General features: G+C 41.0%; 2 long non-coding RNA genes, 21 other non-coding genes and 11 pseudogenes across 23 annotated transcripts; 18 read left to right on the top strand and 16 right to left on the bottom strand.

The window, feature by feature from the left end:
- Positions 1 to 500: 500 nt before the first annotated feature.
- On the bottom strand, positions 501 to 1,006 carry LOC114773670 (uncharacterized). The gene is made up of 3 exons (XR_003744414.1): positions 854 to 1,006; positions 690 to 780; positions 501 to 614 (listed from the first exon to the last, which is right to left on the bottom strand). It is a non-coding gene; the product is annotated as an uncharacterized LOC114773670 (long non-coding RNA).
- A 734-nt stretch (positions 1,007 to 1,740) lies between these two features.
- On the bottom strand, positions 1,741 to 4,010 carry LOC114773669 (uncharacterized). The gene is made up of 4 exons (XR_003744413.1): positions 3,767 to 4,010; positions 3,511 to 3,566; positions 2,416 to 2,581; positions 1,741 to 1,932 (listed from the first exon to the last, which is right to left on the bottom strand). It is a non-coding gene; the product is annotated as an uncharacterized LOC114773669 (long non-coding RNA).
- A 9,216-nt stretch (positions 4,011 to 13,226) lies between these two features.
- Positions 13,227 to 13,345, top strand: LOC114773698 (5S ribosomal RNA). The gene has a single exon (XR_003744424.1). It is a non-coding gene; the product is annotated as a 5S ribosomal RNA (ribosomal RNA).
- Positions 13,346 to 13,488: 143 nt separating this feature from the next.
- Positions 13,489 to 13,607, top strand: LOC114773727 (5S ribosomal RNA). Its single transcript, XR_003744450.1, has one exon. It is a non-coding gene; the product is annotated as a 5S ribosomal RNA (ribosomal RNA).
- A 145-nt stretch (positions 13,608 to 13,752) lies between these two features.
- LOC114773686 (uncharacterized) lies at positions 13,753 to 13,871 on the top strand (annotated as a pseudogene).
- Positions 13,872 to 14,015: 144 nt separating this feature from the next.
- LOC114773738 (5S ribosomal RNA) lies at positions 14,016 to 14,134 on the top strand. The gene has a single exon (XR_003744461.1). It is a non-coding gene; the product is annotated as a 5S ribosomal RNA (ribosomal RNA).
- Positions 14,135 to 14,278: 144 nt separating this feature from the next.
- On the top strand, positions 14,279 to 14,397 carry LOC114773690 (uncharacterized; annotated as a pseudogene).
- Positions 14,398 to 14,534: 137 nt separating this feature from the next.
- On the top strand, positions 14,535 to 14,653 carry LOC114773722 (5S ribosomal RNA). Its single transcript, XR_003744447.1, has one exon. It is a non-coding gene; the product is annotated as a 5S ribosomal RNA (ribosomal RNA).
- Positions 14,654 to 14,799: 146 nt separating this feature from the next.
- Positions 14,800 to 14,918, top strand: LOC114773685 (uncharacterized; annotated as a pseudogene).
- A 144-nt stretch (positions 14,919 to 15,062) lies between these two features.
- LOC114773737 (5S ribosomal RNA) lies at positions 15,063 to 15,181 on the top strand. The gene has a single exon (XR_003744460.1). It is a non-coding gene; the product is annotated as a 5S ribosomal RNA (ribosomal RNA).
- A 144-nt stretch (positions 15,182 to 15,325) lies between these two features.
- LOC114773694 (uncharacterized) lies at positions 15,326 to 15,444 on the top strand (annotated as a pseudogene).
- Positions 15,445 to 15,581: 137 nt separating this feature from the next.
- Positions 15,582 to 15,700, top strand: LOC114773721 (5S ribosomal RNA). The gene has a single exon (XR_003744446.1). It is a non-coding gene; the product is annotated as a 5S ribosomal RNA (ribosomal RNA).
- A 145-nt stretch (positions 15,701 to 15,845) lies between these two features.
- On the top strand, positions 15,846 to 15,964 carry LOC114773699 (5S ribosomal RNA). The gene has a single exon (XR_003744425.1). It is a non-coding gene; the product is annotated as a 5S ribosomal RNA (ribosomal RNA).
- A 144-nt stretch (positions 15,965 to 16,108) lies between these two features.
- LOC114773697 (5S ribosomal RNA) lies at positions 16,109 to 16,227 on the top strand. The gene has a single exon (XR_003744423.1). It is a non-coding gene; the product is annotated as a 5S ribosomal RNA (ribosomal RNA).
- A 142-nt stretch (positions 16,228 to 16,369) lies between these two features.
- On the top strand, positions 16,370 to 16,488 carry LOC114773696 (uncharacterized; annotated as a pseudogene).
- Positions 16,489 to 16,625: 137 nt separating this feature from the next.
- LOC114773695 (uncharacterized) lies at positions 16,626 to 16,734 on the top strand (annotated as a pseudogene).
- A 144-nt stretch (positions 16,735 to 16,878) lies between these two features.
- LOC114773733 (5S ribosomal RNA) lies at positions 16,879 to 16,997 on the top strand. The gene has a single exon (XR_003744456.1). It is a non-coding gene; the product is annotated as a 5S ribosomal RNA (ribosomal RNA).
- Positions 16,998 to 17,141: 144 nt separating this feature from the next.
- On the top strand, positions 17,142 to 17,260 carry LOC114773700 (5S ribosomal RNA). Its single transcript, XR_003744426.1, has one exon. It is a non-coding gene; the product is annotated as a 5S ribosomal RNA (ribosomal RNA).
- A 144-nt stretch (positions 17,261 to 17,404) lies between these two features.
- LOC114773746 (5S ribosomal RNA) lies at positions 17,405 to 17,523 on the top strand. Its single transcript, XR_003744468.1, has one exon. It is a non-coding gene; the product is annotated as a 5S ribosomal RNA (ribosomal RNA).
- Positions 17,524 to 17,667: 144 nt separating this feature from the next.
- On the top strand, positions 17,668 to 17,786 carry LOC114773674 (5S ribosomal RNA). Its single transcript, XR_003744418.1, has one exon. It is a non-coding gene; the product is annotated as a 5S ribosomal RNA (ribosomal RNA).
- A 129-nt stretch (positions 17,787 to 17,915) lies between these two features.
- On the bottom strand, positions 17,916 to 18,034 carry LOC114773725 (5S ribosomal RNA). Its single transcript, XR_003744448.1, has one exon. It is a non-coding gene; the product is annotated as a 5S ribosomal RNA (ribosomal RNA).
- A 144-nt stretch (positions 18,035 to 18,178) lies between these two features.
- On the bottom strand, positions 18,179 to 18,297 carry LOC114773688 (uncharacterized; annotated as a pseudogene).
- Positions 18,298 to 18,434: 137 nt separating this feature from the next.
- Positions 18,435 to 18,553, bottom strand: LOC114773680 (uncharacterized; annotated as a pseudogene).
- A 137-nt stretch (positions 18,554 to 18,690) lies between these two features.
- On the bottom strand, positions 18,691 to 18,808 carry LOC114773693 (uncharacterized; annotated as a pseudogene).
- Positions 18,809 to 18,952: 144 nt separating this feature from the next.
- LOC114773702 (5S ribosomal RNA) lies at positions 18,953 to 19,071 on the bottom strand. Its single transcript, XR_003744428.1, has one exon. It is a non-coding gene; the product is annotated as a 5S ribosomal RNA (ribosomal RNA).
- A 144-nt stretch (positions 19,072 to 19,215) lies between these two features.
- Positions 19,216 to 19,334, bottom strand: LOC114773711 (5S ribosomal RNA). The gene has a single exon (XR_003744436.1). It is a non-coding gene; the product is annotated as a 5S ribosomal RNA (ribosomal RNA).
- A 144-nt stretch (positions 19,335 to 19,478) lies between these two features.
- On the bottom strand, positions 19,479 to 19,597 carry LOC114773715 (5S ribosomal RNA). Its single transcript, XR_003744440.1, has one exon. It is a non-coding gene; the product is annotated as a 5S ribosomal RNA (ribosomal RNA).
- A 144-nt stretch (positions 19,598 to 19,741) lies between these two features.
- LOC114773745 (5S ribosomal RNA) lies at positions 19,742 to 19,860 on the bottom strand. Its single transcript, XR_003744467.1, has one exon. It is a non-coding gene; the product is annotated as a 5S ribosomal RNA (ribosomal RNA).
- A 144-nt stretch (positions 19,861 to 20,004) lies between these two features.
- Positions 20,005 to 20,123, bottom strand: LOC114773687 (uncharacterized; annotated as a pseudogene).
- A 144-nt stretch (positions 20,124 to 20,267) lies between these two features.
- Positions 20,268 to 20,386, bottom strand: LOC114773714 (5S ribosomal RNA). Its single transcript, XR_003744439.1, has one exon. It is a non-coding gene; the product is annotated as a 5S ribosomal RNA (ribosomal RNA).
- A 144-nt stretch (positions 20,387 to 20,530) lies between these two features.
- On the bottom strand, positions 20,531 to 20,649 carry LOC114773719 (5S ribosomal RNA). Its single transcript, XR_003744444.1, has one exon. It is a non-coding gene; the product is annotated as a 5S ribosomal RNA (ribosomal RNA).
- A 139-nt stretch (positions 20,650 to 20,788) lies between these two features.
- Positions 20,789 to 20,908, bottom strand: LOC114773677 (5S ribosomal RNA). The gene has a single exon (XR_003744420.1). It is a non-coding gene; the product is annotated as a 5S ribosomal RNA (ribosomal RNA).
- Positions 20,909 to 21,045: 137 nt separating this feature from the next.
- On the bottom strand, positions 21,046 to 21,164 carry LOC114773682 (uncharacterized; annotated as a pseudogene).
- Positions 21,165 to 21,307: 143 nt separating this feature from the next.
- LOC114773747 (5S ribosomal RNA) lies at positions 21,308 to 21,426 on the bottom strand. The gene has a single exon (XR_003744469.1). It is a non-coding gene; the product is annotated as a 5S ribosomal RNA (ribosomal RNA).
- Positions 21,427 to 21,647: the final 221 nt, after the last annotated feature.

Raw genomic sequence — 21,647 nt, 5'->3', positions numbered from 1 at the left:
TTCCAGGTTCAAACCCCACTTACTACCATCGTGTCCCTCTGTCCCCAGTTGGACTGTCCCCGTCACTACTGAATGTAAATGTGTTGTTACGGAACACGTAAAATAATATAGTTGTATATAATCCAAGTGAAATATAGTACATGGTGAACTATACAACATGGTTTTTAATGTTTGTCTTGTGTTTTGGACGTGTGAAGCTCAAGAAAGTCAAAGGAGATTTCATTCATCTTTTCTATATAGATTTTTTATTTGCATTTTGTAATAACGCTCATGTTACGATCGCCTTTACGATGTCCGCATAGCTGCGTCCTGTTCACCAGCCTCCCAGATCAACCTGGACAGCCTGGTTCTTGTACTGTTTTCTTTTCTCCACGTCTCCTTGTGAAGCTTCTCGAAGATGCTCCAGTGCTGCTCTCATGTCCGCTGTCTGCTCGAGTTGCCCACACAGTTCCTTCTCCCTTCTGAGGAGGACCTTCAGGGTTTCCTCAATCTCCTGCATCTTGCTTGTACTGTTTAAGTCCTGGAAACGTTGTCGCACTTGGTGGAGTCGATGTTGTGGAGGGCGATGAGCAGCTCGCCGGGGGTCAGCGGAGACATGGAGGAGCTGCCTTCACCTGCAGGAACACACACATCTCAGTGCCGAGCTGCACAGAAGATGCTGGGGACAGCAGGACGAAACGCCAGCTTACTGTGCTGGGTGCCGAGGAGCCGGTTGAAGACCTCCTTCACCACGATGGGGTTCAGCTTGATGAGCTTGGGTAGAGCCTGAATCACCTCTTTCTGAGGAGAACAGGACAAGATCATGACTTGGTATCACACACACTCACACACTGACTGCATCAACGCAACCCACCTTCTCCAGGCCGTTGATGACGGGAATGAGGAAGCGGACATCAGGAACCCGCTTGTGATAGAGATCCCGGACCCTCTCCACCAGCTCTGGAGAGGGGGACACTGAGGAGGAACACACACGTTCGGACTCTCGTCTTGATGGTAACACTCGTTACGAACGGCGGGCACCAGTAGAACGGACCCTTATCGGTGAGGATGTGCAGGCAGCGGGTGACCAGCGTCTCGGCTCCTTTAGGACAATTCTCCACCAGCAGCAGCAGGTCGGGGGAGTTCATGCCCATTACTGTAAATTGAATCACAGTACCTTCAAAATACTGTAATTGTTATTACAGCAATAATCTGAATACTGTAATCATTGTTACAGTAGTAAGCACAGACTGTATTTGCAATCACAGTAATAAAGTGCTATACATTTCATTACAGCACATATTAGGCTACTGCAATGTGCATGACTGCATTATTTGTTATAATAAGTAATTTATAAAATATTGTTATAAAATAAAAATTATACCATACAATACAATGAAGATGCGTTTTTTGTCGCAAAACATTTCATTTATTTTTTTAAACCAGTTTACAAAAAGTTTTACTTTGTAAAAAACACTATTTTCCCAAACAACCCTTTCTCTTCAGGTAAACCAATTTAAACACCAAGGCCAAGAATTATTTTGTAACACTTCAATGCTTATACAGATAATTAAAAAAAAATACTTTTTTGTACTTTTTACATTTCCCTTTTCAGACATTGGTTTGTATGTGCAGTCACTGTATCCTGTAAAGTTAATTGATAATATAATAAAATTAACAATAAAACACACAAAAGCATCACCATATAGACAACTATCACATATTTCAGGTTTTGTTTTTTGTTTGTTTGTTTTTTTACAAATACAAAAATTCCAAGTAAGTAAAATGTTCAGTTAAAAGAAGAATTGTAGAAAAATGCATTTGTACGAAAACATTTCAATATTCAACCAATAAACTGTTCAAGACTGACTTTACTGGTCCCAATGACATATATGATTCCTGCGCCGTTTCTTCCTATACTGAATATGTCTTCTAGGGCTGGAATCTTCTTCCCTGAAGTTGAAGGACAAAGAGGCATAAGTTACTAATGTAGAGTAGAAATGCAAAGGCAGCATTAATCCACACTATTGGCTCTATGACAATTTTTTGAGACTCCCTACTTCCCATTGGAAACGTTTGGAAATGTTTCTATTACTACATGAAGGTGCAGTAGCCTAGTAAAATACACTACACACACATGCACAGTTTTACATATAGAAACACACAAACAAGAGGGCATCTGTAAGACACTGCCCTGTACAGTGAATAAGTGTAGCCAACCCTGGTCCTTGAGGGCCACTGTCCTCCTGCTCATTTTCCAACCATCACTGCACTTACAGCTTCTGAATGCCTGGATCAGGTGTGTTCAGTCAATCAGTGGGTAGAATAGTTGTAAAACTAGCAGGATAGTGGCCCTGGAGGATCAAGGTTGTCTACCCCTGCTGTAGAGTATTTTATTTCTGCAAAGTTTAAATAAATAGAAATTAACAGTCTCACCTGATATCAGTTGTTCTGCCAGTCATACTCGATAAAGCCTCTGATAAACGATGCCACGTGTGGATTGAGGGATTCATTTTTTCGTTGCACCATCCTGCCAGTCCTTCTGCTCAGCTGGACCTTGGAAGAACACTTGCTTTGCTCAGGATTTATCCTGACAATAAATCTGTAAATTCATAAGATGCCATATATTACCCCAGGAGAAAAAACTTACAAAGATTTGGTCCAATATAGTGATATTTGCTGATCCATGTGAGGGTAATAAATTATTGAAGTTTGGTACATTAACCTCTCACACTTGTAATTTTGTGAATACTTTCTGTGCTACTTCCGATTCTCTAATATACCATAGAATGCAGAACTATTTTCTACTTTGTTTCACTACTCAGCAGCAGTCCGGACCCATATTCAACATATAGGGGAAATATATTGGCAGTGCTAAAGCAGAAAATTGTTCCACCAGAGTGTTGAGGACAAATGTTGGTTTCAGATATCCTTCACAGCAAATTTGTAGCGCATCTCAAAATGTATCTGTATTTATCCATACATTTTCCAGTGTCTCCTTAAACATCACAGAAGAGCTGGAGCCATTTCTAGCTGTCATTGGGAAAGAGGCAGGGTACACCCTGGACAAGTTGGCGATTACAAAGATGACATACAGATGCATACAAACATTCACGCTCACACCTATGGGCAATTTAATTTCAAGAATGTTAGAGCAATACACTCCAGTAAAGCTCTTGTTCTCACAACAGGAAAGGAACAGATCTGTTGATGTATTACACTAATGGATCAGCAAGTACCAATATATGGGTAAAAATATAAAAATAACAAATTGGTTATTTATAATATAACTGAGGATTGTCCCTGCAAAGAAATAACATTCTTTGCATTTGAAAGACATACTGATTACAGTATGTAGTTGAACTGACTGTTTGGCTGGTGTTTGCTACAGATTCATATCCTGAAAAAAAAGTATGTGACAGACTTAAACATGTAAAGCCAAAATGGCTTTGCAATGGCTTGTTCAAGTTGGAAATGACACTCCTGTGTCCTCAGGTTAGATGATCGAAGTCCAAAAATGCAGCGTCTTACCTGTTGCAGTGTCCTGTGTCGCCTAGGTCGGTTTCCGTTGACAATACCAACGGTTGCTAGCGAAGAAGAAAACAATTGTCAAGCTAATTAGCTGTAGCTAGCTAACAGACCAAGAAGCAACACTACAGGCATAAGTGCACACAATTGCAAATAAACATCTATCATGTGATGCTTCCCCTGAACCAGACTTACGAGACCAGATAGCACATAATAATGTATAATTATTTTGGAGCTCAGAAGATATGCGGCGTCTTACCTGTTGCAGTGTCCTGTGTCGCCTAGGTCGGTTACCGTTGACAATACCAACGGTCGCTAGCAAAGGAGAAGACGAATGTCAAGCTAATTAGCTGTAGCTAGCTAAAAGACCGACAAGCAATACTTGAAAAAATTAACATTTAGCTAAATTAGTGCTAGTGTGCCGGAGTTAAATGGTTACACTAGATTTATAAATGTATTTCTTCTTTTTTTGTGTATTTTATTTTCTTATTTTCTAAAGACTTTTATTTTGTTTACCTGTATTCTGATGTGGGTAAGGGAATTATAATGATAATCCGGGTGTTTGTTCAATTGTAAAATGTTAAAATGTGTTAATGTTTCTGGTTATGTCAAATATGTTTCTGTATTTTTGTTTGTTCAATTTATGATTATTATAAAAGAGTTATGTGGGTTCTAAAACTTTGATCACCCCCGAAAAGTGGTTGGATGCGGCCGTGCCCGTGGGTTAGTGGGTTGGAGACCCGGTTTAGTCCTCTTAGACACATGGCATGAGCTGTGAGAGAGAGAGGTGCAGAGAGACGCGAGTTGTGACGCGATGTTCTGGCGTGACCTTGCTTTCATACAGAATACACTTTGCACAGAAAATTTCTTGGGTGTCAGCTCGTCAATTACGGTTCAAGAAAAGAAATAAAAAAATTACACAACGCGGAAGAAGGACCGCTACACTAGGTTAAGCTAATACACGTACTGTTGCAAAAAACAATGAGTTGATTTACCTTTCTGAAGTCAAGACGAGGAAAGCGTTGAATCTTCTTTCATGAAAATAATGCGAAGCTGGCCATCAGTACTTCATTTCTTAATATTGAGGATGTAAAATTAAAAACGCTGGGTCGTCCTCTGGCTTCATGAAATATATCCTAGAAATATGATTTCTGTGTTCCGAATAACTGAAAGATGAGAAATATGAAAATTCCCGCTCAAAATTATTGTATTATGATATACCGCAATATGGTTTTACTGTAAAACAACAGCCGCCCAGGAATTTAAACCATGATGCTTTGCAAATCTACAGCAACATGCTGTATACAGGTTCTACAGTCGCTCTTCACGCCCCAGCCGATGTAAACGTTCTCGAACTTCCTGCGGGGAGACCGGGACGCGGTGATGACGGGCGACGCCCCCGGCCGGCGGCGGCGGGTCTTACCTTCCGCGGGCGTAGGCGTGGGCTCCCGGCCACAGGTTGGAGCGGACGTAGGCCACGGCGAAGCGGGGGACGAGGGCGGAGCCGGGAGCTCCACGGTGGCAGCCGGTCGATTTCTACACCAAACGCAGAAACGTGGCGCGTTACCGTGGTTACGGAGGAGGAGGCGGACCGGCGGCATCTCGCACGCTCACCTGCGTCTTCAGACAGCGGGGTGAAGAGGGCGGGTCCTTCCTCCCGTTCCGGCTCCTCCTCCTCCTCTTCATCTTCATCAGGTTCCGCCGCCGGTTTCTCCGCCGGGTTCACCCGCACGCAGCGGCCTTGGACGAACCGCAGTATCAGCGGCGGGTTCTAGAAGGTCCGAGGTGACGGTTAAATACGAAGGACGGACCTGAGTCAGGATGTGCGGGACGTGGTGCACCCAGGAGCGCCTTCCCTTCTCTGTCCTGGCGTCCATCACCTGTCTGTTTCTTCTTCTTTTTTCCCGCGTCGTCACTCATCATCTCGTCATCTGACCTCACGCGCTAATCTCGCGAGAACTGCCACCTTCAGTACCTGTAGTAGCTACTGCAGGCGGCACTTATCGCGACATTAGCGACACAACTCAGATTATTTTTTTTTAAATAACGCAGATTAAAATACGGGAGATTTACGGGAAAATACTAATACGGGAGGACGGCGGGAATGAACGGGCCAAAACGGGATACTTGACAGGTATGCCCTGGGGACACAGTCAGGGTTAAGCGTCCCGCTCAGGGACACGATGGTAGTAAGTGGGGTTTGAACCTGGAACTTTGTGCTCTTCCGGTTCAGACGCGAGCGTGTCAGCCAAGTGTAAAACACACCAATAATAATGATTAAAAAGTGAAAGTGGCAGTAATTTGATTTGGGACAAATAGCGTTGACAGCACCTTGTGTGTGTGGAGTTTACATGTTCTTCTGTCTCGGTGTGGGTTTCCTCCTGATTCACTGTCCAGAGAGGCACTTTTTTTTCAGCAAGAACAAGAGCCCAGAATTAATGTGATTGGCTGATATAATTTTTTTCAGCCAATCACAATGTTTCTGAGCTCTTGTTCTGTAGCGTAATCAGCTGAGTGAAACCAGCCAATCACAATGTTCTTAAGATCTTGTTCCTCCATCTGATTGGCTGAAAAAAAAGTGACATCATCAGCTTCGCTCTATTTAAGAGGTGAGCTGTGAAGAACTAAATTATTTCAGATTTACGAGAGTTCAGTATAGAGGTAGAGAAATGAAGGCGTGGAAGGCGTGGAAGAAGTTTGTTAGGTGGACCAAGCGTCGCTTCTTCAAGAAGGACGTTTCCGTTGAGCCCAAAATGACCGATCTGAAATCAGCTCAGATGGGTCAGGTTGAGGTGTTCGGGGAACAGCTCGGCACACTCGAGGCGGTGACGGAGACATTCCTGGAAAGGGATCCCGGTCATCGTAAAGAAGTGGAGGAGATGTTCATGGCCTCTAATAATAATCTGGAGATGGCTATTCGTGACACGACACAGAACAGCCTGGCTTGGCGTGAAGAGCTGAGGCAAATTGCCATCCAGGAGGCTGAGAATGAAGTAAAAGAAAGACTGAGAATAGAACAAGATCTGGAACGGCTGCAATGTGAGGAGCTTGAAGCACAGCTGAACGTGGAGAGACACAACAGAGAAGAAGCAGAAAGGCGTTTCTGTAACGTGAGAGAAACTGGAAAGCAGATGGAGATGGAGACACAGCTCCATACGCAGCTGGGGAGCATGCAGGCTCTTTATGAAGAGACGCTGCAGAACGAGAAGAAGGAGCAGGAAACGCTGAGAAGTCAAATGACAGATGAGCAGAGCAGGAGAGAGAAAGCTGAAAAAGAGCTTGAAGCAAAAAGAGAAAGCAGGAAAGAGGCAGAGAGGCTTCTCCTGGAGACAGAGACAAAGTTCCGTCATCAGCTGGAGAGCAAAGACAGTCTCCACGAGGAGACGCTCCAGCAAATGAAAAAGGAACTTGAGATGATGACAGCCGAACGTGACCATGAGCACAGAGCACGAGAAGAACTTGAAAAAGTGCTCCTTGAAGAAACATCTACCAGGAACGAACTGGAAAAACGTTTCCAGGACTTAAACAATACAAGCAAGAGGCAGGAGATTGAGGAAACCCTGAAGGTCCTCCTCAGAAGGGAGAAGGAACTGAGTGGGCAACTCGTGCAGACCGCGTACATGAGAGCAGCACTGGAGCATCTTCGAGAAGCTTCACAAGGAGACGTGGAGAAAAGAAAACAGTACAAGAACCAGGCTGTCCAGGTTGATCTGGGAGGCTGGTGAACAGGACGCAGCTATGCGGACATCGCAAAGGCGAGCGTAACATGAGCGTTATTACAAAATGCAAATAAAGAATCTATATAGAAAAGATGAATGAAGTCTCCTTTGACTTTCTTGAGCTTCACACGTCCAAAACACAAGACAAACATTAAAAACCATGTTGTATAGTTCACCATGTACTATATTTCACTTGGATTATATACAACTATATTATTTTACGTGTTCCGTAACAACACATTTACATTCAGTAGTGACGGGACAGTCCCCCTGGGGACAGAGGGACACGATGGGGTTTGAACCTGGAACTTGGTGCTCTTCTGGTTCAGACGCGAGTGTGTTGGCCAAGTGTAAAACACACCAATAATAATGATTAAAAAGTGAAAGTGGCAGTAAACAAGAATCTACCTCTATGTACCATCCGACCTCTACAACTCATACAGGACGCAGCAGCACGACTGATGTTCAACCTTCCCAAGTTCTCCACACCGCCCCTCTGCTACGTTCCCTCCACCGGCTCCCAGTAGCTGCACGCATCAGGTTCTAAATACTGATGCTGGCCTACAAAGCCAAACATGGAGTAGCACCATCCTACCTCACAGCCCTTATTACACCTCGCACTGCACCTCGTATACTCCGAGCCTCCAGTACTTCTTTAGAGAATATTTAGATGAACTTGTAACCTTCTTCTTGTCAAACTTGTGTACAGAATCTACAACAGAATGAATAAAAAGATTGTATTCATAGTTGGGGTCCTAGTGAACCGGAATTGATCTCTTCATCAATGGTAACTTGAAAGCACGTTGTAAGTCGCTCTGCCAAATGCCGTAATTGTAAATATGACACGGTGTAATAAAGTGCTCATCATCATTTCTAACTGTGTCTTGTATGAAAGATCTATTTAGGGCAGCTAGACATGATTCTTCTCATGTCCTGATTGGTCTGTTTAAGTTCTCACCTGCAACATTGAGTTTTTTAGCTGTAATACGATATGGCGACACGGTCCAAGTGTGGCCCCGTAATCGGAAGGTTGCAGGTGTGGATGCCGAACCACCAAGGTCCCCTGGTTCAAAGCACGGTCCCCACAAGCTGCTCCCCGGGCGCCTGTCATGGTGCCCACTGCTCACCAAGGGTGACGGTTAAATACAGAGGACACGTTTCACCGTGTCACCGTGTGCTGTGCTGCGGTGTTTCACAATGACAATCACTTCACTTTCACTTGTAGAACCTGACAGAGTTCTAACCGTGAAGCTGTGTGCCATCACTAAGAGCTGAGTACGTTCCAGAGACAGTTCCAGAACAAATCACAGTCTGCTTTACCTCAACGTCTGGGAGGATCTGCAGACCCGCTCGCAGTCTCGCTTTGTTGGCGCAGGTAAACCGCTTCGGGTCGACCAGAGTTGTGGAAGTGGAGCACGTTGATTAATCGGATTGACCGTTACTGACCTGTTGCCATGGAGACCATTGGTCGAAAAATTTGCATCCACTCATTGGATTCATTATCCAATTTATTCCCTTTAACTTGCATGATATTACACCATTTGACGTGGACGGGAAAAGTCTCTGTATTTTAAATGGCTTTTAAAAGTAACAAATTGAAAATAGTTTTAAATATGCATCATGGCAAGCCCTATTAGTGACTAATCACTTTTAATCGATTGAGTCCGAACAAAAACATTTATTGACATGTGCAAATTGACGTTTCTGAGACTTTCATTGTTCAATCTAATGCCAGAGAAAATTTAAGTTTAAAGACGTTATTGTCATTGCACAATCATACTTAGTACTACAGCACGACGAAATTGAGGTCCTGTACAGCAGTCCCAGTGCAAGATAAGATAAGATAAACCTTTATTAGTCCCACAAGTGGGAAATTGCACTTGTCACGGCAGAAAGTGACAGAAGCAGAAGGTAATAGCATCACAAAAAAATAACATAAATATGTATCTGTATAAGTAGCGATTAAAATATACTTTATGTCAAAAATGATTGATGACATATCAGCATAAGGAAAAAGCGCATGATTTATGACCACCTACCCTTCTACCTTCTCCCCTTCTCCACCGGACACCCAGCGCGTAATTTATGACCTCCTTCCCTCTCTCCTCTCTCACCCTTGGACACCCAGCGCATCCTCTCACAGTCTTAGATGTCAATCACTTAGACAAGCTTTTAAAAAAACAGATGCCATATCACTTGTTTACAAACTATGGCTGTTGTGGGAGAGGTCATAAACCGGTATACCTCTACTTTTAAAACAGAAACCTTATTTTTAAGTGTATGGTTTTACTCAACCTACTGTTTCAGTGTTTAACACATTTAAACACAATACTTACACAAACTTATTTTAAAAATACAAACGCATACGCTATTCATATACTGACTGAATATGGTAGAATCCCATTTTGTATGTAGGAAGCATCACAGCACCTTCTCGCCCCACTCTATCGCTCTCTCCCTTGTGTCACATTACAGATGTCATATACACTTAGACTAACTTTTAAAACAGATGTCTTATCACTTGTTTACAACTATGGCCATTGCTAATGGCTTATGACCCCATTTCTCCCAAAGCCATCCCTTTCCCCACCGCACTTCCCTTCCCGGTTTCATCTCACATTCTTCCCCGACACACACACACACACACACACACTTAGACTATTTTTAAAACCATATTTTAATGATATATGGTTTAAAAGGATTTCTAGTTAAAGAAAAACAAGTTTAAACACAATACTTATTTTAAATATACAACACATTCAGTCGTTTTTCCAAAAGATACAGCACACAATGGTATGTAAGAGGCATCACATCACTGGCACGCGCACACACATATATTTAGTATTTGTATGATTGACACACACCCACACAACAGACTTTTTCTTTTCCTTGTTAAAATAAAACTAATCGTCACGCTGTTTTATGAACAAGCCAGAGGTATTTCATTTATGGTTTTCAGATGATATGACACACAAAACGTTAATAAACTCTAATTTTTATTTAGTTGAACCATACACAGACTTTTGTTTATCAAACTGATATATTTATGAACATGAAATATTTTTTTCAAGATTCTTTTCAGAAAAAAAAAAATCCTACATTTATTAACAATGTTAATTTCTTCTGAAACCATCCCAGCTTGTGACCGCTCCTCATTGGCAGTAACAAGATCTTCACCACCCAGCAGATAACCAACTACTATTTAGTGCTCGCTTGAAACTGATGTTTGCAAAAATGACCATTGTTGGTGGTTTACGAACCCCTCATATCAATGACACAGACCCACAGTTCACACACCCTTAGACTATCTTTTAAAACAGAAACCTTGTTTTTCACTCAAGGATTTACTCAACCTATTGTTTCAGTGTTAAACACATACTAAACACAATACTAATTTTAATACAATGCAAACACTGTTAATATACTTACTGAATATGGTATCCCATCAGTCATTTTCCAAAAGATACATCACATAATGGTATGTAGGAAGCATCACACCATTGACACAGGACATAACCTGTTCGCACACACACACACACACAAACAGACTTTTCCATGCCAAAATAAAACTAATCATAATGCTGATTTATGAACAAACCTTTCTCCAAAGGTGTCTCATCTATGGTTTTCAGATGATATGCCACACAAAAACTAATCGTAACAATGTTTTATGAACAAACCGTTCTCCAAAGGTGTCTCATCTTTGGTTTTCAGAAGATATGCCGCACAAAAACGTTAACAAACTATAATTTCTATTTAATGAACCTCACACAGACTTCTGTTTATCAAACTGATATATTTATGAACATTGAAAAAACTTTTCAACATTCTTTTTAATCATGTTTTTCCACTATGGATTATGTAATGATAATATTGAAAATATATACCTACTCACTTTCTAACCACTTTTTAATATAGTTCACATCAGACATATATATATTTTAGACATGGTTTTTAATATTATTATCAAGTAACTTCAAATAAATTTCTCATGTTAACAATTTCATATTTTCTGAAATCGTATCAAGGGGTGCGATTTTTAGGGAGGGGGCATGCAACTTTAGGGCTATAATATCAAAGAATTTAAAGTTTATTTATTTGTATATTTTTTCTACAGTATATTTGCATTTTTTTATCCTCCTGATGCTGAAGTGCTTCATTGTTCGCAGATTTTCTATCTGTATGATTGATTCTCGCTGGTCATATTATTAGGTAGACCTCGTTAGTACTCGGGTGGACCACCTTATGCCTTTAGAACCACCTTATTCTTCATGGCATAGCCTCAAAAAGGTGTGGAAATATTCCTCAGATATATTGAGCCATACAGACATGATAGCATCATGTAGCTGCGGCAGATTTGTCTGCTGGTTGTCTATGATATCCGAAGCCAATATCCGAAGGTGTTCTGTTTGGATTGAGTCCTGGTGAATGTAGAGTACAGCGAACTCAATGTCATGTTCAAGTAACTAGACTGAGATAGTTTGAGCTTTGTGACTTGGTGTATTATGCTGTATTTAAGTAGCCATCAAGTAGCCATACACTGTGGTAATAAGGGAATGGACATGTCAGCAGCAATACTAATTTATGTGTACATCTATGGTATTTATCAGAAAGCCTTATCCAGAGTGACTTACAATCGGTAGTTACATGGACAGCCCCCCCCCTGAGAGACCAACACCAGCCTGAACCACTAGATCCAGGGTTGGATGCATCCATGCTTACATAATGATTACACCACATTTTGACCCTACCAACAGAATGTTAAATTGTTTTGATAATTCTCCAGTCTTCAGTTTTCTAGTTAATAAAGTAGAATAAAAAAAAAAATTAAATATACTTTTTGGCATTTACTGTCAATATTACTCTTCCACAAATAACTTGAAAATACTAAAGATCCTTCAATACAAATCAGATATTTTAAACTTGATGTGACAATGACAACATATGACAACCACCACATATCTTTTTAAACACAAGACAATATATGTTTTAATGCAACCCAGCAACATTACTTCATGGCCATTTACAAGAACCCTCTAAGGTGTCAGTGCTGAACTGTTTGGTTAAAAACTTAAATCCCCCCAAAAAATCCAATAATTGGCTAACAATTGGCATAAACATATGAGGTGCTGCTTTTCTAATGCTTACAAAAAAACAAACACTAAGTTTACTAAATAATGAGGTCTTATCAGGTCTTATCAGTGAACAATACCGAGATAATTATAAAAAAATTATTATAAAAATGCATGAATTAATTATTCCTCGCACTCATACTGTACTTGGAGAAAATGGAATGTTTTGTGGTAACGTTTAGCACTGTTACGCGCACTATTACGCACACTTGTGCTTGCTCTGGAACGGGCAGATGGTCGTCCTGGTGGCAGCGCTGATCAGACAGCCGTGTATACATTTATTTTAGCAAAGTAACTGTATTCGGATTATCACTCATTTAAACGGTACATGCATTCCGTCACTCCCCAACACTGTCCACATACATTGGTTGTTCTGACATTTTGAGTCTGCCCTTTATCCTGTGACATCAACAAGGCTTTTTGTCTACACAACTGTTGCTAACCGGATCTTTTCTCTTTTTCAGACCTGGTAAACCCTACATATGGTTGTGCATGACAGTAGATCACCAGTTTCTAAAAACTCCAACTGTGTCTCGTCCAAAACAACTTAAATATTCTTTTACCCAAATTCTAATGACCGGTTTGGACTTCAGAAAATTGTTTTCACCACGTCTAGATGCCTAAATGCAAATCTGATATAATCTGGATCTCAGAAGCTAAGAAGGCTTGGGCCTGGTTAGTACTTGGATGGGAGACCTCCTGGGAATACCAGGTGCTGTAAGCTTTAACTGTTGAAAAACTTTTTAAAATGAAGTTTTTTTGCATCGCTTTGTTAGTTTTTTTCTAAAGTAAGTTAAGAGGTATTTTCACTCTGTGATATGTTTTCAAGCCTAGGTTTTTTAAAGTCCAAGATTTTCAAGCAGAGATTGCTTACGGCCATACCAGCCCAAGAACGCCCGGTCTCGTCTGATCTCGGAAGCTAAGAAGGCTTGGGCCTGGTTAGTACTTGGATGGGAGACCTCCTGGGAATGCCAGGTGCTGTAAGCTTTAACTGTTGAAAAACTTTTTAAAATGAAGTTTTTTGCATCGCTTTGTTAGTTTTTTTCTAAAGTAAGTTAAGAGGTATTTTCACTCTGTGAAATGTTTTCAAGCCTAGGTTGTTTAAAGTCCAAGTTTTTCAAGCAGAGATTGCTTACGGCCGTACCAGCCCAAGTACGCCCGGTCTCGTCTGACCTCGGAAGCTAAGAAGGCTTGGGCCTGGTTAGTACTTGGATGGGAGACCTCCTGGGAATACCAGGTGCTGTAAGCTTTAACTGTTGAAAAACTTTTTAAAATGAAGTTTTTTTTGCATCGCTTTGTTAGTTTTTTTCTAAAGTAAGTTAAGAGGTATTTTCACTCTGTGATATGTTTTCAAGCCTAGGTTGTTTAAAGTCCAAGATTTTCAAGCAGAGATTGCTTACGGCCATACCAGCCCAAGAACGCCCGGACTCGTCTGATCTCGGAAGCTAAGAAGGCTTGGGCCTGGTTAGTACTTGGATATGAGACCTCCTGGGAATGCCAGGTGCTGTAAGCTTTAACTGTTGAAAAACTTTTTAAAATGAAGTTTTTTTGCATCGCTTTGTTAGTTTTTTTCTAAAGTAAGTTAAGAGGTATTTTCACTCTGTGATATGTTTTCAAGCTTAGGTTGTTAAAAGTCCAAGATTTTCAAGCAGAGATTGCTTACAGCCATACCAGCCCAAGAATGCCCGGTCTCGTCTGATCTCGGAAGCTAAGAAGGCTTGGGCCTGGTTAGTACTTGGATGGGAGACCTCCTGGGAATACCATGTGCTGTAAGCTTTAACTGTTGAAAAACTTTTTAAAATGAAGTTTTTTTGCATCGCTTTGTTAGTTTTTATCTAAAGTAAGTTAAGAGGTATTTTCACTCTGTGATATGTTTTCAAGCCTAGGTTGTTTAAAGTCCAAGATTTTCAAGAAGAGATTGCTTACGGCCATACCAGCCCAAGAACGCCCGGTCTCGTCTGATCTCGGAAGCTAAGAAGGCTTGGGCCTGGTTAGTACTTGGATGGGAGACCTTCTGGGAATGCCAGGTGCTTTAACTGTTGAAAAACTTTTTAAAATGAAGTTTTTTTGCATCGCTTTGTTAGTTTTTTTCTAAAGTAAGTTAAGAGGTATTTTCACTCTGTGATATGTTTTCAAGCCTAGGTTGTTTAAAGTCCAAGATTTTCAAGCAGAGATTGCTTACGGCCATACCAGCCCAAGAACGCCCGGTCTCGTCTGATCTCAGAAGCTAAGAAGGCTTGGGCCTGGTTAGTACTTGGATGGGAGACCTCCTGGGAATACCAGGTGCTGTAAGCTTTAACTGTTGAAAAACTTTTTAAAATGAAGTTTTTTTTTGCATCGCTTTGTTAGTTTTTTTCTAAAGTAAGTTAAGAGGTATTTTCACTCTGTGATATGTTTTCAAGCCTAGGTTGTTTAAAGTCCAAGATTTTCAAGCAGAGATTGCTTACGGCCATACCAGCCCAAGAACGCCCGGACTCGTCTGATCTCGGAAGCTAAGAAGGCTTGGGCCTGGTTAGTACTTGGATATGAGACCTCCTGGGAATGCCAGGTGCTGTAAGCTTTAACTGTTGAAAAACTTTTTAAAATGAAGTTTTTTTGCATCGCTTTGTTAGTTTTTTTCTAAAGTAAGTTAAGAGGTATTTTCACTCTGTGATATGTTTTCAAGCTTAGGTTGTTTAAAGTCCAAGATTTTCAAGCAGAGATTGCTTACAGCCATACCAGCCCAAGAATGCCCGGTCTCGTCTGATCTCGGAAGCTAAGAAGGCTTGGGCCTGGTTAGTACTTGGATGGGAGACCTCCTGGGAATACCATGTGCTGTAAGCTTTAACTGTTGAAAAACTTTTTAAAATGAAGTTTTTTTGCATCGCTTTGTTAGTTTTTATCTAAAGTAAGTTAAGAGGTATTTTCACTCTGTGATATGTTTTCAAGCCTAGGTTGTTTAAAGTCCAAGATTTTCAAGAAGAGATTGCTTACGGCCATACCAGCCCAAGAACGCCCGGTCTCGTCTGATCTCGGAAGCTAAGAAGGCTTGGGCCTGGTTAGTACTTGGATGGGAGACCTTCTGGGAATGCCAGGTCCTTTAACTGTTGAAAAACTTTTTAAAATGAAGTTTTTTTGCATCGCTTTGTTAGTTTTTTTCTAAAGTAAGTTAAGAGGTATTTTCACTCTGTGATATGTTTTCAAGCCTAGGTTGTTTAAAGTCCAAGATTTTCAAGCAGAGATTGCTTACGGCCATACCAGCCCAAGAACGCCCGGTCTCGTCTGATCTCAGAAGCTAAGAAGGCTTGGGCCTGGTTAGTACTTGGATGGGAGACCTCCTGGGAATACCAGGTGCTGTAAGCTTTAACTGTTGAAAAACTTTTTAAAATGAAGTTTTTTTTGCATCGCTTTGTTAGTTTTTTTCTAAAGTAAGTTAAGAGGTATTTTCACTCTGTGATATGTTTTCAAGCCTAGGTTGTTTAAAGTCCAAGATGTTCAAGCAGACATTGCTTACGGCCATACCAGCCCAAGAACGCCCGGTCTCGTCTGATCTCGGAAGCTAAGAAGGCTTGGGCCTGGTTAGTACTTGGATGGGAGACCTCCTGGGAATATCAGGTGCTGTAAGCTTTAACTGTTGAAAAACTTTTTAAAATGAAGTTTTTTTGCATCGCTTTGTTAGTTTTTTTCTAAAGTAAGTTAAGAGGTATTTTCACTCTGTGATATGTTTTCAAGCCTAGGTTGTTTAAAGTCCAAGATTTTCAAGCAGAGATTGCTTACGGCCATACCAGCCCAAGAACGCCCGGTCTCGTCTGATCTCGGAAGCTAAGAAGGCTTGGGCCTGGTTAGTACTTGGATGGGAGACCTCCTGGGAATGCCAGGTGCTGTAAGCTTTAACTGTTGAAAAACTTTTTAAATGAAGTTTTTTGCATCGCTTTGTTAGTTTTTTTCTAAAGTAAGTTAAGAGGTATTTTCACTCTGTGAAATGTTTTCAAGCCTAGGTTGTTTAAAGTCCAAGTTTTTCAAGCAGAGATTGCTTACGGCCATACCAGCCCAAGAACGCCCGGTCTCGTCTGATCTCGGAAGCTAAAAAGGCTTGGGCCTGGTTAGTACTTGGATGGGAGACCTCCTGGGAATGCCAGGTCCTTTAACTGTTGAAAAACTTTTTAAAATGAAGTTTTTTTGCATCGCTTTGTTAGTTTTTTTCTAAAGTAAGTTAAGATGTATTTTCACTCTGTGATATGTTTTCAAGCCTAGGTTGTTTAAAGTCCAAAATTTTCAAGCAGAGATTGCTTACGGCCATACCAGCCCAAGAACGTCTGATCTCGGAAGCTAAGACGGCTTGGGCCTGGTTAGTACTTGGATGGGAGACCTCCTGGGAATGCCAGGTGCTGTAAGCTTTAACTGTTGAAAAACTTTTTAAAATGAATTTTTTTTGCATCGCTTTGTTAGTTTTTTTCTAAAGTAAGTTAAGAGGTATTTTCACTCTGTGATATGTTTTCAAGCCTAGGTTGTTTAAAGTCCAAGAATTTCAAGCAGAGATTGCTTACGGCCATACCAGCCCAAGAACGCCCGGTCTCGTCTGATCTCGGAAGCTAAGAAGGCTTGGGCCTGGTTAGTACTTGGATGAGAGACCTCCTGGGAATGCCAGGTGCTGTAAGCTTTAACTGTTGAATAACTTTTTAAAATGAAGTTTTTTTGCATCGCTTTGTTAGTTTTTTTCTAAAGTAAGTTAAGAGGTATTTTCACTCTGTGATATGTTTTCAAGCCTAGGTTGTTTAAAGTCCAAGATTTTCAAGCAGAGATTGCTTACAGCCATACCAGCCCAAGAACGCCCGGTCTCGTCTGATCTCGGAAGCTAAGAAGGCTTGGGCCTGGTTAGTACTTGGATGGGAGACCTCCTGGGAATGCCAGGTGCTGTAAGCTTTAACTGTTGAAAAACTTTTTAAAATGAAGTTTTTTAGCATCGCTTTGTTATTTTTTTTCTAAAGTAAGTTAAGAGGTATTTTCACTCTGTGATATGTTTTCAAGTCTAGGTTGTTTAAAGTCCAAGATTTTCAAGCAGGGATTGCTTATGGCCATACCAGCCCAAGAACGCCCAGTCTCGTCTGATCTCGGAAGCTAAGAAGGCTTGGGCCTGGTTAGTACTTGGATGGGAGACCTCCTGGGAATGCCAGGTGCTGTAAGCTTTAACTGTGAAAAAACTTTTTAAAATGAAGTTTTTTAGCATCGCTTTGTTATTTTTTTTCTAAAGTAAGTTAAGAGGTATTTTCACTCTGTGATATGTTTTCAAGTCTAGGTTGTTTAAAGTCCAAGATTTTCAAGCAGAGATTGCTTATGGCCATACCAGCCCAAGAACGCCCAGTCTCGTCTGATCTCGGAAGCTAAGAAGGCTTGGGCCTGGTTAGTACTTGGATGGGAGACCTTCTGGGAATGCCAGGTGCTGTAAGCTTTAACTGTTGAAAAACTTCCTAGGCTTGAAAACATATCACAGAGTGAAAATACCTCTTAACTTACTTTAGATAAAAACTAACAAAGTTATGCAAAAAAACTTCATTTTAAAAAGTTTTTCAACAGTTAAAGCTTACAGCACCTGGTATTCCCAGGAGGTTTACCATCCAAGTACTAACCAGGCCCAAGCCTTCTTAGCTTCCGAGATCAGACGAGACCGGGCGTTCTTGGGCTGGTATGGCCGTAAGCAATCTCTGCTTGAAAATCTTGGACTTTAAACAACCTAGGCTTGAAAACATATCACAGAGTGAAAAAAACTCTTAACTTACTTTAGATAAAAACTAACAAAGCGATGCAAAAAAACTTCATTTTAAAAAGTTTTTCAACAGTTAAAGCTTACATCACCTCGTATTCCCAGGAGGTCTCCCATCCAAGTACTAACCAGGCACAAGCCTTCTTAGCTTCCGAGATCAGACGAGACCGGGCGTTCTTGGGCAGGTATGGTCGTAAGCAATCTCTGCTTGAAAATCTTGGACTTTAAACAACCTAGGCTTGAAAACATATCACAGAGTGAAAATACCTCTTAACATACTTTAGATAAAAACTAACAAAGCGATGCAAAAAAACTTCATTTTAAAAAGTTTTTCAACAGTTAAAGCACCTGGTATTCCCAGGAGGTCTCCCATCCAAGTACTAACCAGGCCCAAGCCTTCTTAGCTTCCGAGATCAGACGAGACCGGGCGTTTTTGGGCTGGTATGGCCGTAAGCAATCTCTGCTTGAAAATCTTGGACTTTAAACAACCTAGGCTTGAAAACATATCACAGAGTGAAAATACCTTTTAACTTACTTTAGATAAAAACTAACAAAGCGATGCAAAAAAACTTCATTTAAAAAGTTTTTCAACAGTTAAAGCACCTGGTATTCCCAGGAGGTCTCCCATCCAAGTACTAACCAGGCCCAAGCCTTCTTAGCTTCCGTGATCAGACGAGACCGGGCGTTCTTGGGCTGGTATGGCCGTTAGCAATCTCTGCTTGAAAATCTTGGACTTTAAACAACCTACGCTTGAAAACATATCACAGAGTGAAAATACCTCTTAACTTACTTTACATAAAAACTAACAAAGCGATGCAAAAAAAATTCATTTAAAAAAGTTTTTCAACAGTTAAAGCTTACAGCACCTGGTATTCCCAGGAGGTCTCCCACCCAAGTACTAACCAGGCCCAAGCCTTCTTAGCTTCCGAGATCAGACGAGACCGGGCGTTCTTGGGCTGGTATGGCCATAAGCAATCTCTGCTTGAAAATCTTGGACTTTAAACAACGTAGGCTTGAAAACATATCACAGAGTGAAAATACCTCTTAACTTACTTTAGATAAAAACTAACAAAGCGATGCAAAAAAACTTCATTTTAAAAAGTTTTTCAACAGTTGAAGCTTACAGCACCTGGTATTCCCAGGAGGTCTACCATCCAAGTACTAACCAGGCCCAAGCCTTCTTAGCTTCCGAGATCAGACGAGACCGGGCGTTCTTGGGCTGGTATGGCCGTAAGCAATCTCTGCTTGAAAATCTTGGACTTTAAACAACCTAGGCTTGAAAACATATCACAGAGTGAAAACACCTCTTGACTTACTTTAGATAAAAACTAACAAAGCGATGCAAAAAAAATTCATTTTAAAAAGTTTTTCAACAGTTAAAGCTTACAGCACCTGGTATTCCCAGGAGGTCTCCCATCCAAGTACTAACCAGGCCCAAGCCTTCTTAGCTTCCGAGATCAGACGAGTCCGGGCGTTCTTGGGCTGGTATGGCCGTAAGCAATCTCTGCTTGACAATCTTGGACTTTAAACAACCTAGGCTTGAAAACATATCACAGAGTGAAAATACCTCTTAACTTACTTTACATAAAAACTAACAAAGCGATGCAAAAAAACTTCATTTTAAAAAGTTTTTCAACAGTTAAAGCTTACAGCACCTGGTATTCCCAGGAGGTCTACCATCCAAGTACTAACCAGGCCCAAGCCTTCTTAGCTTCCGAGATCAGACGAGACTGGGCGTTCTTGGGCTGGTATGGCCGTAAGCAATCTCTGCTTGAAAATCTTGGACTTTAAACAACCTAGGCTTGAAAACATATCACATAGTGAAAACACCTCTTGACTTACTTTAGATAAAAACTAACAAACCGATGCAAAAAAACTTTATTTTAAAAAGTTTTTAAACAGTTAAAGCTTACAGCACCTGGTATTCCCAGGAGGTCTACCATCCAAGTACTAACCAGGCCGAAGCCTTCTTAGCTTCCGAGATCAGACGAGACTGGGCGTTCTTGGGCTGGTATGGCCGTAAGCAATCTCTGCTTGAAAATCTTGGACTTTAAACAACCTAGGCTTGAAAACATATCACATAGTGAAAACACCTCTTGACTTACTTTAGATAAAAACTAACAAACCGATGAAAAAAAAATTTATTTTAAAAAGTTTTTCAACAGTTAAAGCTTACAGCACCTGGTATTCCCAGGAGGTCTCCCATCCAAGTACTAACCAGGCCCAAGCCTTCTTAGCTTCCGAGATCAGACGAGTCCGGGCGTTCTTGGGCTGGTATGGCCGTAAGCAATCTCTGCTTGAAAATCTTGGACTTTAAACAACCTATGCTTGAAAACATATCACAGAGTGAAAATACCTCTTAACTTACTTTAGATAAAAACTAACAAAGCGATGCAAAAAAACTTCATTTTAAAAAGTTTTTCAACAAATAAAGCATACAGCACCTGGTATTCCCAGGAGGTCTCCCATCCAAGTACTAACCAGGCCCAAGCCTTCTTAGCTTCCGAGATCAGACGAGACCGGGCGTTCTTGGGCTGGTATGGCCATAAGCAATCTATGCTTGAAAATCTTGGACTTTAAACAACCTAGGCTTGAAAACATATCACAGAGTGAAAATACCTCTTACTTTAGATAAAAACTAACAAAGCGATGCAAAAAAACTTCATTTTAAAAAGTTTTTCAACAGTTAAAGCTTACAGCACCTGGTATTCCCAGGAGGTCTCCCATCCAAGTACTAACCAGGCCCTAAGCCTTCTTAGCTTCCGAGATCAGACGAGACCGGGCGTTCTTGGGCTGGTATGGCCAAAAGCAATCTCTGCTTGAAAATCTTGGACTTTAAACAACCTAGGCTTGAAAACATATCACAGAGTGAAAATACCTCTTAACTTACTTTAGATAAAAACTAACAAAGCGATGCAAAAAAACTTCATTTTAAAAAGTTTTTCAACAGTTAAAGCACCTGGTATTCCCAGGAGGTCTCCCATCCTAGTACTAACCAGGCCCAAGCCTTCTTAGCTTCCGAGATCAGACGAGACCGGGCGTTCTTGGGCTGGTATGGCCATAAGCAATCTATGCTTGAAAATCTTGGACTTTAACAACCTAGGCTTGAAAACATATCACAGAGTGAAAATACCTCTTAACTTACTTTAGATAAAAACTAACAAAGCGATGCAAAAAAACTTCATTTTAAAAAGTTTTTCAACAGTTAAAGCTTACAGCACCTGGTATTCCCAGGAGGTCTCCCATCCAAGTACTAAACAGGGCCAAGCCTTCTTAGCTTCCGAGATCAGACGAGACCGGGCGATCTTGGGCTGGTATGGCCGTAAGCAATATCTGCTTGAAAATCTTGGACTTTAAACAACCTAGGCTTGAAAACATATCACAGAGTGAAAATACCTCTTAACTTACTTTACATAAAAACTAACAAAGCGATGCAAAAAACTTCATTTTAAAAAGTTTTTCAACAGTTAAAGCTTACAGCACCTGGTATTCCCAGGAGGTCTGCCATCAAAGTACTAACCAGGCCCAAGCCTTCTTAGCTCCGAGATC

Source organism: Denticeps clupeoides, unplaced genomic scaffold, assembly GCF_900700375.1.
Source record: "Denticeps clupeoides unplaced genomic scaffold, fDenClu1.1, whole genome shotgun sequence".
NCBI lineage: Eukaryota > Metazoa > Chordata > Actinopteri > Clupeiformes > Denticipitidae > Denticeps > Denticeps clupeoides.
The sequence above is the reverse complement of the archived record's forward strand: the minus strand, read 5'-3'. Positions and strand labels throughout refer to the sequence as shown.